General features: G+C 44.6%; 1 protein-coding gene across 2 annotated transcripts in view; it reads left to right on the top strand.

Annotated features, from left to right (window-relative positions):
• Positions 1–7,308: 7,308 nt before the first annotated feature.
• LOC309515555 (ubiquitin-conjugating enzyme E2 E2) overlaps positions 7,309–11,444 on the top strand; it is a 125,550-nt gene continuing 121,414 nt past the window's right edge. Inside the window, exon 1 of one of the 2 annotated variants that reach the window (XM_082193566.1) lies at positions 7,309–7,776. The gene's annotated coding sequence lies outside the window, so the exon portion shown is untranslated. The remainder of the gene's footprint in view (positions 7,777–11,444) is intronic. The other variant, XM_082193565.1, reaches the window with a different exon arrangement.

The following is an 11,444-nucleotide window of genomic DNA, read 5'->3' as shown; positions in this document are numbered from 1 at the left end:
CTTTCCTATCAACCGTGATAAACAGAACCTCCATGTGCAAATGCAGTATACCCCCGAAAACCAGTATACTGCATCTGTAAGCACTCTAGTATTTGGCGGGAAATCTGCTCAAAGCCAGAAACTGAGTTCAAGACAGAAATGTGGTGTGAAAGCCAGTTCCATCAAACCACTTCTTCAGTCTCACATCTCCTGCTGCAAAATCCATTTTACTGATGCTAGGGTGGCGCTGTGGTGTAAACTGAGTCTTGGGCTTGCCAATCAGAAGGTTGGCGGTTCAAATCCCCATGACGGTCCCAGCTCCTGCCAACCTAGCAGTTTGAAAGCACATCAAAGTGCAAGTAGATAAATAGGTATAGCTCCGGTGGGAAGGTAAACAGCGTTTCCGTGCGCTGCTCTGGTTTTGCCAGAAGTGGCTTAGCCACATGACCTGGAAAAACTGTCTGTGGACATACGTCGGCTCCCTCGGCCAGTAAAGCAAGATGAGCGCCACAACCCCAGAGTCATTCGCGACTGGACTTAACTGTCAGGGGTCCTTTACCTATTTTTCAGGGAGGCTAAGGGGCCATTTACAAATCTGTTTGCCTATAAAGTGTGTGTGTGTGTGTGTGTGTGTGTGTGTGTGTATCTATCTATACACATAAATATATAAAGATGAGTATTTGGGGGCGGGGAGAGCAAGCTGAAAATAAATGTGAACAGGTGCCTCTCCCATTTGCTCTAAGAAACAAGGAGCAGACTAATTCTACGGATCCATTACCACTTGTTGATTTGTATGGGAAACAATTAAGATTAGTTTTGGTATCTTCACTTGTAATTACATTGTTTGTGCTTTAATTTACTTACTATTTTTATCCTATCCCAAGCACAAGAATTAGGAGATATTAGAATATAAAAAGTTCATTTTCTCCAAAGTTCACAATGCACTTTGGGTTTCATTCAAGAGGGTTTTTCCATTTTTTTCATCCTGACCAGTACATTTTGATGTCTTCTTCTCTGATATACCATAGGCCAGGTGTGAGGCACCTTTGGCCCTTCCGATGTCGCTGAACTACAACTCCCATCAGACACAGTAAGCATGGCCAATAGCCAGGGAGCTATTGTCTGGAAAACCAAAGGCTCCCCACACCTGGCATATACAATTAATAACACAAATTCCTGCCATCTACTCATTACTATTCCCCATGGTTTAAGATACACCACATTCTACCAACCAGCTTAAATCTGCCCCCACATGCATATCACTTAACATCCCACGCAGGGGTCCCCAAACAGCATTGTGTGGTAACTTGTAACATAACAGCAAGTATGGAAGAAGGATGTGGTAAAGGAAATAAATCAACTTTCTCAGACTTGATGACAAGAAACATCTAGGCCTTTAGAAGTTTGTCTTTTTATATGCTTCTTCACAGATTAGATCTGTATTTTTTCTCAGGTTTCTTTTGTTCCAAAACCATTGTCCTCAGCCCTCAACCATGCATAATCTGCCTGACTTCCTCTGAAACACAGCATCATATAGGATGATACGCAACTGGAATCAACCATTCTTTACAACAAGATAGACAAATATAAGTACTGTATTTTAATCAAAAGCTTTGATCATATACTTCAAGTTACAAAAATATAAGCAAAAATAGCTAAAGACAATCCATTCCTCTGAGGATTTTTGTATTTCCGTCTTCCTTCTGCTCAGAGAGGGGAGAACTTTTAGTTCCTGTACTTGGTTAAGGGATAGCTAATAGTCTGAAGACAAAATTATCCAGTTATACTTAAAAGGTAAGGGTCCCAAGTATGGAGAAGGTTCTACTTTTTGCCCCACTATTTTACTGATTTCTTGACACTAAATACTGATTTATTTTATACGCCAGAATTTTGGTGAAGCCATCAAAACATGTTATTCATTCCACCCACTTCATCCTTAATATATTTTATCTTTATTCTTTAGGATGCTGCTTACTTTGTATAATACTTGAAAACGGTGAAGCTTACTGATTTCACATTGTTATTCAAGGGTAACTCTCCCTCCCCATTGTGGTTCCACTTAAATAATACTTGATTGTGAAACTGCTTTCTGGCAAAGGAGAGGAGGAGCAGCGGAAGATGCTTGAAAAGAAAACTGAGAAAGATTACTATGATGTTGAACAGTGCTTGTCACGTTTGCATTTTTGGATAATTAATGTTTTTGACTAATTTTATGAACAAGTATAATCTCGTATTTCAGTGCTTCTGAACAAATTACGAAGTCAAACACAACATTTCTGTACACCTTTACATTATTTAAATCCCCTACGCTTTGCTTAAAGATTCTTCTTCCCAGTGGAAATTAGATACTAATTACTTTTGGTGAGGAATCTTTCTTTTCTTTTTTTTAATAGAAGGTACTTCTTCTGTTTATTTATATTTATAGCCATGTACTAAAAAATGTTCTCCAATGCTATGCTGTTAGCAGTGACACTTATTGAATAAAGTGATGTTTTTTAAAAAATCAAAAATATACTTCAAACATATCACAGTAAAAATAAAGTTGTAATACACTTGTCTCCCAACAAGAATCACTACCAAACCCATCCCCATTCCCACTATTATGTACAGTACTGTAATTCTGAAGATTCTGCCTCAGTATGCTGTGCTGACTAAAACAGAGTATTATTTTGGTTAGAAATAGACTAGGAAAACATCACTTTACTGTTGTATTAATAACAGTTCAAAATCAAGATTACCAGCTGCAGCACATGATACGGCAGCCTCTAAAGCACTTTAGTGTGTGTTGGGGGGGGCAGTCAAGGAACACATCTCTCCCATGCTAGTTAAATCTTCTGGAATGCCTGAGAAAAAAGGGCTGAATCAGGAAGAATGACCATTCTAGTTCCAGACAAGATTAAAATTTGCATGTATTTAAAATAATTACGACACCCATAGAATTCAACACAATAACAAACAATATAATCTTAATATTTTGCAAACTTCCATGCACAACAGCCTAGGCTATAAAAAAAATAATAATCCAAACAGATGGCAAACTGAAGTTGAGACACAAGAGGTTTGCCCAGTGCCATCCAGCAAGTCTCAATTGCCCACACCTAACAGTCTGTCCTCTTGTCCATGTTGCCTTTGTCTTGCATCTGGGGCTTTCAGCCACCTGCTTAATTTTGGTTGGGGCTTCTGAAAACTGACTCTGCCTAGTTTATTCTGTCATTCAACTGTTTATTTATTCAGTCAAAAGTTCTGTAGTCTAATTCAGACATTATATTTTGTCATCAGGAAGTAACTAACAGTCATCATTTCCATCACTGATTTTCCATGCAGCTGCACATGTGTGGAACAAATTTGTTCTTACCTCTTGCAAATATGAAGATAGAGCTGGCCTGCATAGAAAGAGTTCATCTCAAGGTAGGTGGACTGACTTTCCATTCTGCCCAATTATTCTTCAGTGCTTTCCTTTCGACTGCTTTCCCAATATTGGGGTCAGGGGTCAGTACTGTGGCACAGCTACCTTCAGGCCTGATCTTCAAGAAGGCCCACTTGGGATGTTGGGGGCTTTGCTGGCTGAGTAGGGGTTCTGCTCTCTGCCAGGCACAACACCATCACTTATCCTACTCTGACTCAAAAGCATACCCTCCAACATTTTTCCAATGAAAATAGGGATGTCCTATTCCATGATGGTGATTTTATTATTGATACCCTGACCATGTGACTGAGTTGCCCCAGCCACTCTGGGCGGCTTCCAACATATATAAAAACATAATAAAATATTAAACATTAAAAAAACTTCTGTATACAAGATTTCCTTAAGTGACAATTAAATGTTTTAAAGACATATTATCTCCTTGGATCGGGGGAGGGGGTTTCATAACTCCATACCCTCCAACATTTCTCCAATGAAAATAGGGACGTCCTAAGGAAAAGCGGGACTTTCTGGGATCAGATCAGAAACCAGGACAGCTTCTGTAAATCCAGGACTATACCTAGAAAATAAAGACACTTGAAGCATCTGCAATATGCAGGGTGGTACAAAGGCACCGGAGGGACGCGGGTGGCGCTGTGGGTTAAACCACAGAGCCTAGGACTTGCCAATCAGAAGGTCGGCGGTTCGAATCCCCGCGACGGGGTGAGCTCCCATTGCTCAGTCCCTGCTCCTGCCAACCTAGCAGTTCAAAAGCACGTCAAAGTGCAAGTAGATAAATAGGTACCACTCCGGCGGGAAGGTAAATGGCATTTCCATGCGCTGCTCTGGTCCACCAGAAGCGGCTTAGTCATGCTGGCCACATGACCCGGAAGCTGTACGCCGGCTCCCTCGGCCAATAAAGTGAGATGAGAGCCGCAACCCCAGAGTCGGTCACGACTGGACCTAATGGTCAGGGGTCCCTTTATCTTTACTACAAAGGCACCGCTCAGAGAGAGGGGCCTCTGCTCATTTCCTTACTCTCTTTCTCTAGGGTGGCACAATCCCTATTTTTGATTATTTATTTAACAACATTTCTATACCGCTTGATTGTGGGAGCGAAACCTCAAAACAGTTTACACTACAGTACCAGAAAAGGAAAGCGATAGGCAAGTGAGCACAATCTGTGCTTGTGCAAGGTGTAGCCACCTCATCTTCTCATGTTCTCACTTGCGTACTCTCTGGGTGGAGATATGGGGCCCAACCCTCCCTATTGTGCCACCCACAAAGAAAGAGAGGATGAGAGAGCAGAACAGGTAGATAGATGATCCTGCAGCAGCAAAAGCTTCTGCTTGCTCACGCTGCTTGCACCAGAGAGTCTGGACAAGCTGATGGAGCCTCTCTCTGTGTGTATTTACACAGGCAAGAAATCAGAAGCAACAACTGCCCATTGCTTGCCACCGGTACTTGCCCAACCAGCCTTGGCATGCTACTAAGTATGGGTGAAGACAATTATTCAGGGGCATCAACTGTTCCCACAAAGATCAGCCTCTTCCTCCTTCTCTGTCTTGTCTGTGTCCTCATTATAGGCACCACTGCAAGGGAAACTGAACCAAATCTCCACACCACTTCTTGCCCACTTGCCCTTGATCTCAGGGCTGCATACTGGGGAGGAAGGGGCAAAAAAATGGCTGCAAGGAGCAAACACTGCTCTTCCTCTGCCTAATGATCCTCTGCTCTCTGGGCAGAGTTACTGAGCGAGCAGAAATTGCCACCGCTGCCTATACTTGGTTGTCTCTTTCCTGGCAGCACAGCACGGAGGACCCTCACTATTTCACCCAAAGAGTGCTAAAGCGCCCCAAGGGCTCCCGATACATTTTGACACCTGAGGCAGACCTGAAAACGGCTTCCCCCTCAGCCGCCAGGGAAGATCTACACCCATGGTTCCCAACGTGGGGCACATGCGCCACAAGGGGGCAATTCGATTTTTAAGGGGGGCAATTCGAGAATGACTTATTAACAGCTATTCTTTATTTATTTTTTGCATTTCTTATGGTTCTACTTATCTTGAGGTGAGATCAAATTGTATTTTAAATTTGTTAGGTACCTTAATTGTATAGTAATTAAAATGACCAAAGTGTTACAGAAAAAGCTTCCGTTAAAATTATTTTATATTTGTGCATTTCAGTTCCCTATTACATGTTTGGAAGCTTTATTTGCTATTTTTCATATTCTTATTATTATTAACAATTTCTTGGTGATTTCTTCCTCAGTACTTCAACTGTCCTTTTGTTCTTTTATGTTTCTCTTTCATGGATGTCATGTTCTTTAGAAGCTTGTTTAGACCAAGTTAATGGCCTTTTAGGCTTCCTCCATATGAATAGTTCACTTTTTGAATAATAAGAATTATATGTCATGGGGGGGGGGTCAGGATTTTAGAGATGCTTAGGTGAGGCATGACCAAAACAGATTGGGAGCCACTGATTTACATGAAGAACAATGGGGACAAGGGAGCCATTAGGATCTCCTGAGGCAGTCACCTCACCCTGCTCCTTGCGCAACCAGCTGCCCCTGTCCTCTGAGGCATCTAGGTGGCCGCCATGACAGAACAGGGGGTCTGGCCTAGGTGGGAGCCAGCAGGTCCTTCCTGTGCTAGTCAGAGATGGCAGCTCTCTCAGATCAGACCCCCTTCCACACCTCAGGGACATACAGACAGTACAGTGGTACCTTGGGTTACATACGCTTCAGGTTAGACTCCACTAACACAGAAATATTACCTCGGGTTAAGAACTTTGCTTCAGGATGAGAACAGGAATCGTGCTCCAGTGGCTAAAGTGGTGCTTCAGGTTAAGAACAGTTTCAGGTTAAGAACGGACCTCTGGAACAAATTAAGTACGCAACCAGAGGTACCACTGTAGACTCTTCCAAGTGTCCCTATTTCCCAGGGACAGTCCTGGAATTCTGGAATGTCTCGCTTTTCCTCAGGACGTCTTTAATTTTCCTCAGAGAAATTTCCTCAGAGAAATGCTGGAATTGTTGGATGTCCCTATTTTCACCAGAGGAGAAATGTTGGGAGTTATGAGCCCACAGCGCCAAGGAGATAGGTAACAATAAAACCTTTATAAGTCACCCGAAGGCAGAAACTTTTTTAAAAAAACGTTTCATATTTTATTTATGTATATATATGTGTGTACTGTATCTTTGTTGTTGTTGTTGTTTAGTCGTGTCTGACTCTTCGTGACCCCATGGACCAGAGCACGCCAGACTGTATCTGTACTGTATCTACATCACCTCCAACTTTTACATGTGTGTGTGTGTGTGTGTGTGTGTGTGTGTGTTGGAGGTGCAGACCGCTAAACAGTCGCTTTTCTCCAAAATATTCTTGGTTGGTCTCTGTTCTTCTCCGACCGACAGAAAACCGTAGTGGTCTCTATACGGGCTCCTTGGTGAACCTCATACAGGGAAAGGAACACATTTTATTTCTAGAACAGGCCACCCAGAGTGGCTGAGGCAACTCGTTCAGATGGAGGGGGTTGTTGTTGCTAAGTATTTTCATCGGTGTGAGAGAGAGCGAGAGGCTGAGAGAAAAGTGGAAGAGGATTGTGGGCTCTGGAGGTCGAGCAACCAAGCGCCCCTCTCCCCCTCCGCCCTTAAACTGGCGCCCTCGCGCGCCAGGCTTCCCAACCGCCCTCAGCCCGCCGCTGGGGAGTCGGCGGCGGCCTCCTGGCCACGCCCCTTCCCCGCCGCTCACCGCGGCTCTGCCCACTCAGCACCTCGCTCCCTTTTCCTTTCTCCTGCGCTTACCCAGCCTCCTCCTCCTCCTCCTCTCAGCCTCCCTTTCCCTTTAAAACTCGTGCTTCCCCTGCCCCCGCCCTGCGGCCACGCGCGCAGGCGCGTTCTCTCTCTCTCTCATTCCCCTCCCGCCCCCACCTCTCCGAAGCCTTCACTCGCTCCCGGCTCCTCAGCGACTTCGCCTCAGCTCCGTCATTCTGCGAAGCCAGCAACCCAAAGCGCGCCTCCTCCTGTTCTTTCCCCCTCCTCGCTTCGAACTCCGGGCTTAATTGGCCCAGGCGGGAGCGCGCGCGCGGGGGCGCGCGGCGGCTGGTTTACTTTTCTTCAGGCGGCGGCGGTGGAGGAAGCAGCAGCAGCAGCAGCAGCTGGAGAAGTCACCGCCGAGGGAGGGTGGAAGGAGGAGGAGGAGGAGGAGGAGGAAGAAGAAGAAGAGTGTCGGGCGCGCATGTCTCGCTGACCGGCGCTGAAGAGGAACTCCCCCACCCCCTTCACCTCCCGACCCCCCCCAACCCAGCCCAACCCTGCTGGGCGCCCCCCCTCGCGACGAGGATTTGACACGCCGAAGCTGGAGAGCGAGAGACCCGCGCCTGCCCTTCCTCCCACAGGTAAAAGCGCTTCTCTTCCTCCACACGCTCCCCATCCCCCCCCTTCCCCACTCCTCAAAGTGCCGCCCCCCCTTCACTACGAAGCCCTGCTCTGGCCTCCCCCCCCCCGCGCGTTGCCCACCATGATGCTTTATTGCCCAGGAGGCAGGACACCCCCCCTAAACCAGCCACCCCCCCACTGGTTTCATTGGGTGGGGGTGGTTCCATCCAGGATGCTCCCAAGGTTCCAGTTAACCCCCCCCCCCATGTTTCGATGCTGGCAAAATAATTACTTGTGCTAAGGAGTCTTCCCCACCTCACCTCCCTTGTTCCTTTTTTTTTTTTTTGCCCAGTTCTAGGGCAAATATTTCTCCTGTTCACCTCCCCCCCTCCCTTGTGCTTAATTCTTCACCATCCATTCCTCTGCTTGCCAGGCAGCCCCCACTCTCCTTCAGTAGAATTGGAGAGTTGGAAGGGACCCCAAGGGTCTTCTAGTCCAACCCCCTGCAAAGCAGGAATCTGCTAAAGCAACCATGACAGATGACCATCCGGCCTCTCCTTAAAAAACCTCATGACCATCCTGTTAATGCCCTCTCGCCACCTTTCTTAGTTGGGAAGGGGGAAAGGTGGGTCTTGAACCCCCGATCCTTCTGGGCTCGGTGAGGTGTTAATTCTGACCCACAATAGTGGCTTTGTGTGCTTCAGTGCTGTATGTTGAGGCACCTGGACCAAATGGCTTCTGTTCCTTGCAGACACTCCTTTCCTTTTCTCATGCAGCACATCTCCTATTTTAGGACCTCCCACCTCACCACAACAAAAATACTGCTGTTGCCTGTTCAACTTCCTGTGGCAGACACCCCCTCTAAACTAGTTTTTGCTACAGCATCCCTGACCCACCCAAGCAATAGTTTCCACGTTCTGCTTTTATCATAGCTGTGTCGTGTCTAGTTCTAAAACAGGGCATGTCCCCTAATATATGACCCTTTCCACAGCATTTTAGTCACTGGCCTTGATACTCTGCAGTAGGCAAACCCTCTGCACAGTGTCCTTCCCAAAGTTCTTAATCCTCTCAATAAGTCCTTTGTCCTCCTAGCTGCTCATAGTTTCTCAAAATATAGGCCGTCAGAAATGCTGTTTGGGTGCTTTATTGTGCTCATCGCTAACCTGACCTCATCAACTAAAGTTTTGTCCTCTGAAAGATCCACTTTATAAAAGAAATGGTACCACTCTCAAGTTTAGCTACACACCTCTTCCCAATATAACAAATTTTCTCTACAATAATTCCATCACTCTGAGCCAAAGCTCTTGTTAGGATAACTATGGCAAAGACTACCTCAGATGTGACGAACTTTCTATATGATTATCACTTATAGGAAATTATATGACTCTGTGTGTGTTTGTATGTTCGCACGTTTGTGTGTCATCTAAGGTGATGGATAGACTGTTTTATCGCATGGAACTCTCATGTCATGCTAATGAAGGAAACATTGCATTTTTGTAATGGCTAATAGCCACGTGTGTGGATTCTTACACCCAAGTGGTTCTGTATTGGAAATTCATCATGTAGAACTCAGTGTTTGTTCCCACTTCCAGAGAAAATCCTCCATATAATATACCACAGCCATCAAGTGTCCTGTCATAACTCAGTCATTACAGTCCTTTCTCTGTCTTCTGTGCTCTTGGTGTGCTGCTTTTCATCATTACCAGTAATACCCCAGTAACTTCTTTATTGCACCATACTACTGACTCAGCCAGATATATTTCTCTTCCTTAAAACAAAAGGCCACCCCCTTGAGATTTTTGCATTGTTCCCATCATTCTCCCTATTCTTGTTGCTTAGCCTTCTATTTTCATTGTTAAAATAAATGGAACCACCGGACCTATTTTTGAATCCAATTTCTCCCAGGTTGCTCTGCTATTGCTGGTGTCGCTGTCCCATTAGCATTTACCTTCTTTGTCCTAATTGCCCCTATTCTATATGCACAAAGTAAATTATCTTTTTCCTCCCAGTTAGCGAGAGAAATGCTTTATTGAGAAGTAAAGCACCAATTGCTCTCCTTCATTATTACTGTCTTAAGTTCTCCAAAAGAGGAGGTGGTCAAGCAAATTCGCCCTTTCCTGCCCCTGTAGAGAGAACAAGTCTGTAGGCTTTTGTATGATTAGCAGCATCTTTGTAGCAAAGAAATATCTCATACCTCCCACCCACTCCTTTTTCTGGAATGTCTCCAATATGTATCCCAGGCCTGCCTCAAGCCTCTCTTTTTGGTTGGAAAAAAACCACACCGTCTCCTTCCTTCCATCGTCCACTGTCTGTGTTCCCCCTATTTCATTTTGCTACATTTTATGTCATCCTGCCTTTCACCACCCTGGTTTTCTCTTGTTTCTGCCTTTCCAAGAAAGTGCCTGAGAAGGAGAGGATGTCACATTTTAAAAGTGTCCATTTCAACCTCTTGCCATTTCCACTACTGCATAATTATGTCTATGACATGGGGCTCCCCACCTACTCTGGGGAAATAGAAAAATAAGTGACTTGTATGTATCTATTCTGTGTGTCTGTATCAGTCCAGAGCAGCTGCTTCAGCCTCTTTCTCCCCCTTCGCCCCCCGCCATACATTACAAACCTTGGCCTAGTTGGTTATAAACCATATTCCCCTGTTCTCCTACTCCCCTCCCCAATGTTTTGATCATTTCACCCTGATTGGCTTCTAATGAAGATGAAGTGAGGTAATGCTTGCTGCTGCTTTTCACGAACCCAGCAGAAATGTTCAATTCATCTTCGCTTATATGAAATTAAAGGCTGCTGTCGAAGACATCATCAGTGTCTTTCCTTGCCATTTGAATCCCAGTTTCTAAGGTTCTGCTTATTCTTCCTTGAGTTGAGCGGGGGATAAGGTAGAAAGGGAGAGGACTTGAAGCCCCAGTTCTGTGCATTTTTATGTAAGTTCGTAGGCAGCCCAGATACTTTCATACTCATGTTTCTCCTTCATTATCTTGTAGTCTTGGAAAGACTTTAACCTCTCTGACCCTTGTGCATCCCTATGTGTTTCTCTTACCAGACACTTAAAAGCCTTTCTCTGGATGTGGAGTAATTTAATAGAAAAGGGATTTAGGCAGTGTCTCTCTCTCCCCCCCCCCCCATTTTTTGTGTTTATTGCACTATGACACAACCTTGAGGCTACTTGATTGTGTGTGGTATTAATAACGGCAATAAAATACTTTCCTACAGTGTCACTCTCCCCTGTTGATTTTCAGATCGTTTGTTGTTTTATTTTCTTTTGACCACATGCAAAAGGTTAAACTTCCCAGGCTAAATATGTTTTTATCCCAGTTATATTTAGCTCTAAGCTCCTTCAAATAAAATATAACTTGACGTGTAGTTTAAATGTTTGCAGTATATAGCATGGAAGAGTGTGTGTGTGTGTGTGTGTGTGTGTGTGAGAGAGAGAGAGAGAGAGAGAGAGAGACATCTCATGACAGATTAAAACATTTATTTTCTGTTGTAAAAACTGGCATTACTTGTTAAAGTAATGATATGTTATGGACTGCTGCTGTTATGCATTTATCTGATGAATGGTAACCTGAACTTCTGAAATACAATATAGTTCTTTTTCAACAGCAGTAATATTTATAGTACAATTGTTAGGGCAAACGTGTGCTTGGAATTCACTAAAAGGGTTACTGATGTTTTT

This window comes from Podarcis vaucheri (genome assembly GCF_965113315.1).
Source record: "Podarcis vaucheri genome assembly, chromosome: 12".
Lineage (NCBI taxonomy): Eukaryota > Metazoa > Chordata > Lepidosauria > Squamata > Lacertidae > Podarcis > Podarcis vaucheri.
Note: the sequence above shows the minus strand (reverse complement) of the source record. Positions and strands in the feature narration are given on the sequence as shown.